A 5,543-nucleotide genomic window follows, 5' to 3' on the forward strand; every position below is an offset into this window, starting at 1 on the left:
AACTACCATCAAGGCAGCATCCTCAAAGATGCTGGGCCCAGAATTATAACAGTGATGATTGATCGTGGTTCTTCAGCCAACACACAATGAGGCCTGCTGTGTGCTAGGGCAGGGATCGGCTGCAAAATCTCGCCAGGCACTTGTGCAACCTCGCCTGAAGAAGCTTCTAAAAGTTGGAATCTTGTACAAACGAAGAAAAAATCAATGGAGAGTGGCTAAGCTCATCAATTGATACATGCAGTTTCCCAAACAGTTGGCCTCAGCCCTGCACATAACGATCTAGAAACGACAGAGGGAATATTTTTCTATTAATTTCTAATTCGTCTTCACTGGGAAATTAGGAAACCTTCCGTCAGGTGGAACTAAAGGAAATGCCCCATTGCAACACTTGCTTGAATTGTGTTCTTTTATTTTCCTCTTTGCTTTCACTTCTGTGGTTATAATGGTTAAATTGCATGAGACCAAGGCTTGCAAACTGATTGCAGTGGAAGGTTCTCAATCTCTCTTCCTACAAGAGCAAAACGTCCGTGCTTAACCGCTGTTGGCATCAATTAGGGTCTCAGGAGGTTTGCTGTCCTCCAACATGACCCTGGGCAGTCTGGGGGTTATATTGGTTAACCCTGGACAAGCTTTTGCCTGTGAGCATTTCTCTGGTAGCTCTCTGACAAATGCTTTTGACCGACTTCCTCCTGGTTTCTTGGGTCACTGAGTCTATGGCACTTCCTGTCCTATGGTTCTGAATATTCCCTCTGCCACAGCCACTTGCGGGGGAGTGCACGGGGCAGGAGGAGGCCTCCATTTCCTCTACCTGGGCCATATGACACAGGACTTGAGAAATGGTCAGCTGGGATATAGATTGCTTTTATTTCCATGGCATAAACATGTCTCTGTACCCCAACGTAACTTCTACACCCTCTCAAATACAAACTCCCCTGGCAGCCAAATCACAAAGAAATAAAAGCATGGACTTCATTTGTTTTGCTGCTGCACTTTGGCTTATGTTAAGGGCCTAGGCTTGATTTGCATTTATTTTCCTTTGAGCACAGGAGAAATGCTCATTCTCAGGAAATGCAGTTTGGGGGTTTTGAGCCACTTTCTGGAGCAAAAATGATTTTCTGCACCAAGGATAAAAACATATGAAGAATTCTTCAAATGGAGCTCTGGGCCTCTAGAATAAAGATGTCTTGCATGTCATCATCAAAAAGCAAGAGACCCAGGACAGCAGGACATCATATGGTTGAAAAATCTCAGTCATGTAGCAAATGAGAAAAAGACACTAGGGTGCCACTCCATTTCAGATGAAAGTCAGAATCTCTTCTTTACTGGGTGTCACTCACAAATTCTGAACAGCATCAGTTTGCATTCTTATGCAAGCACCGTGTTTTACCACAATTTTTACAGGACTTTGTAGATTTCTCTACCAGGCTAGGTGTCACTTTCTTAAGTCTGTCACCAACCTGAAAACCTCTTTATGTTCTTTGAGGATAAAGGGCTTTATTTTGAGATCAAAATAAATGAGTAATGTTGCTCAATCTTCATTCCAGTGAAGAAATACCGGGCTTGGGATGCAAGGACCATACTTGGGATGCAACTTGAATTCATTCAAGATAGGAGTTACCCAGTAAAGCATTTAGAACTTTATCAGTTGTTTTTTTTTTTTCCTCCCAAATTTTGTCCTCCATATCAAATGTTTTAGGATAAATATGCTTATGTGTAAAGCCCTACTTTTAAGTACAGAACTTATTTTTATTATTAAATGCATAACATCAAAAATAGTCATTAACTGAAAAACATGCTAATATTACATTCAAACATCTTCTATTATATAGACTATAAAAATCTATAGAGGAAGAAACACTTTTCTTTCTACTTGCAGCCACAGAGTAATTTCTATTCCCATGGAATTAAACAAGGATTCTCTCTCTCTCGTAGTGTGAAATTAAGAAAAAAATTCAGTGGTCTCAAAGGCAGATTTCACGAAGTCTGACACACTATTATTTTTATGTGATCCTGCTTTCAAGAAAAACAACATAGAGAAGCAATCTCAGAAGTCTGAAAGTCAGTGTTAAGGATAGTTCTGTTATGATACACGCTTGGTGTCCTAGAAAAACCACAGTGTTCTACAACAAAAATCTGTGTCATGACAATGTTATAGGACTGTCCTGTGCAATGTGGTAGCCACATGTGTTGGTTTCAGTTAAAATTTAAATTAATTAAAATAATGTAGAATTAAAGATCTAGTCCATCAGTCTTACCCGTTCAAACATTCAACAATCGCTTATGGCTACTGACTACCACACCGCTGAACACAAGCAACTTTTCAACACTGCAGAAAGTTCTATCAGACAGCTCTGTTGTAGAGTCTAGTCTTGTACAAATTACCTGTTAAGTGAATGACTCAAAGAACAGAAATCCAGGTTAGACCTGGAGAGTTAAGAGCACAGGAGGGAAATTGAATGACAGGTTTTGAAATAGCATGAACTGCCTTGGTGTCACAGACCAGCAGCCATCCAAGAGAAGAAAATCCGTAGCAGTTTTTCCTCTTTTTATAGTACCTTAAAAACTTTTTTTTTTTGTTATTTTTTGTTGGTGGGTGGAAAAGGGCCAAAAGTCATGCACTGTGCGGATTTATCTCTTTTTTGGAAAAACAGAAAAGCAAATATCCCCTGCTCCACCCAAATCATTGTTAGTGTTAAAAAAAAAAAAAGAAAGAGTCATTGAATATCACTGTGTCATCATGTTACCAAAATTAGCAGTGGATTCAGTTGAAGAATAGGAAGGAAGTATGGGCAGGACAGACTTTCTAGGGAAATGGACAAAACTGAGGCTCCCAACTCATATTTTCCATACAGTTGAATCTACGCTATCTTAGAACCATCTGCCTTTTAATGAAGCTCAACCCCCCTCTTCTACACATGAGAAAACAGAGACCTGGAGACAAAGAAATGACTTGCCCAAGGACACTGGCAACGTCACTGGAATAATAACCAGGATAAGTTCTTCCTTTTAAATTATTTTAGCAACATTATTACTACTTTCCTTATATACGAGCCAAGCAGACACTCCAATCTCTCCTTTAAAACAACCTATATGACAAAATAATTATTTTTTGCAGAGGATAAAATACCACAGTTCAGAAAAGCACTCTGATTGTTCAAGGGAATATTTGCCATCTTCCCGGTTTTGCTTCTTCATGGAATAACCTGGAATCTGGTCACTTGCCCAGTTGCTCTCTGGCCCATCCTCAAAAGCAAACAGGAGGGAATCATGTTCCCTCATCTGGCCCTCTTAGAAGGTGGATGGGCGCTTATGAAGTCCCTCCAAATACAGACCTTCCTGACCAGGGTAATTCTGGAGAGCGGGTTATTTCCAGAATCCCAAGTGAATGCATTTCATATAAGATGAAGTCCAGCTGCTTCTGATTTGCTTTAGAGCACAGAGCCACCGTCCCCTAGAAGAGCCCAAAGCGGACCCTCATCTCAATCTTGGGAAGCAGCAGAGCCGTGGTTAAGAGCAGGGAAGTGTCAGGAGGATTTGACTTCCAATCCAAGTGCTCTAGTTATGTGTAGTCAGACCACTGGTGACCTCAGCCTCAGTTTCCTTACTTACTACGTTGAAATAATAAGACCCATTTCCCTGTTGCTTTGAAAGGATCCAGTTGGTTACTAGAAGTGAATAGCAAAAAAAAAAAAAAAAAGAAGAAGAAGAAGTGAATAGCATAATATATTGGTGTTAGAAACATGAGAATCACTCCATGAAAGGTGATGTCTTGTGGACTGACCTGAGAATCCCAAACAGCAGCAGAAAGACATGTCAGTGTTCTTGCCTCCAGGCAGCCACCCTGAAGCCAGTTTCAAATCTTGGCTTCTCTGCCACCAGCTGAGGGAGCTTTTCCAATTTTCGCTCCCAGATTTTGCCACTTTAATAAATGCATCAGACCACAAGGTGGTGCTTCATTCTAAAGTTTGATATTAGGAGGTTTTGCCAACCACAAAAAGTGAATGGCAAAGCACATTCAACATCATTATCAACTGCCAACTGCTTAACCCTAATACAAATACCCAGGTGGGCTCCTGCCTTCCAAGGCTACCAACCAAGGAGCCCAGGCCACCTAGGAACACCCAGTCCTCTATACTTCTGTTCTTTGACTGAGAAGGAGGTGGAGAGAGCCCCAGCAAAGCTGAAGGCTTTCTGCGGTTCCTTTATCTATAGCATTATGTAAACTCCTGTCAAACTTATACATGTACTGTTTCACCCAATTTCTGTTACTCAGTCTCCTGGTGAGCAGACTCTGCTCCTAGTAGAGTTCAGTGATGAGGAAGAGAACAAGGGTGTCCCTGTGACATCTGCGTTAAGGGGGTGAAAAGTCAACTTCCCCCTTGTGGTCAAGTGACTGAAGCCTATGGCCAGAGGACAGATCGTGGAGCTCTGCGTGCAAAGCAGATGCCCACCATGCTTCACTTCCAGCCTGCAGACGTGCATGCCCCTGGGTCTCATTGAGCTGTCAGGAGACCAACAACAGTAATTGTGTTCTTTGGGTTAACTACCTCAGATTCGTAGGGTAGTCCAGGTTGTTTGAAGGACTGTGACACCTATTTTCGGCCTTTATTGAGAGCTAGGAGAGAATCAGCCATCCTGAGTACTAGTCCTGGCTTGCTCACTCCCTGGCTGCATGACTCTGAGCAATCCCATGAATTTTGTTTACCTGTGAATGGGTGGGGAAAGAAGGCAGGTAGACCAGATGGCTTCCAAGGTCTTCTTTACTACCAGCATTGTGTAAGTCAATCCCATTGTTCCAGAAGAGGTTCTGCATCAGCTAAGGCTTGGGCTATTGCAGAGGCTAGGAGGATTTTAGGGAGAATACCTAATTATATGGGGCAAAGACTGTTAGGGGGTCAGAGAAAGGCAGGAAGAGGACAGAGAGAGAAAGAGCTAGGCTGAAGAAACAAGAACTCGGATCCTATAAACTTGGGCTAAGACATGAAGGTGAAGTGAGAAGCTTTTTGTAAAAAATAGCCTCTATAAAGGGGGAAAAAAAGGAGTTGGGGGGAAGATAAAGAGTATTTTGGGATCCAGCCAAAGGATTAGCCCTAAGACTATTTTCTAGCTGATCCTCTGATAACAGCTTTCTAAAGCCTTGTGTAGACTTCCCTTCACCAAGTTCTTTGACCTTTTAATCCTTCTGAAAGTGACCTGCCCCCTCTTTCTACTAATGAGAACAGGACAAATAAAAGAAAGTTTGCCAGCAGTCATTCCAAGAACATTCTGTTGATTTTCTCATCGCTCTGAAGGCTGCACCCAACAACCTTTCATTATAAAATAACCAAAAGGCCTCTCCATGAGTCACAACGGCTGCAGTCCATAAACTGCACCACTATCTCATACCTCACAGCGTTTTCCTTTCGTCTATTAATATTTCGAGTAAAATAATCAATTAGGATCAATTAAGAATCAACTTTGTTTTAATAGATTCTGTTCCGTTTTAATGAAGAAACTCATAAATTCTTCTTCTAACAAGGAAAACACTAACACTTGGCGGAAGG

This window comes from Nyctereutes procyonoides, unplaced genomic scaffold, assembly GCF_905146905.1.
Source record: "Nyctereutes procyonoides isolate TBG_1078 unplaced genomic scaffold, NYPRO_anot_genome, whole genome shotgun sequence".
NCBI lineage: Eukaryota > Metazoa > Chordata > Mammalia > Carnivora > Canidae > Nyctereutes > Nyctereutes procyonoides.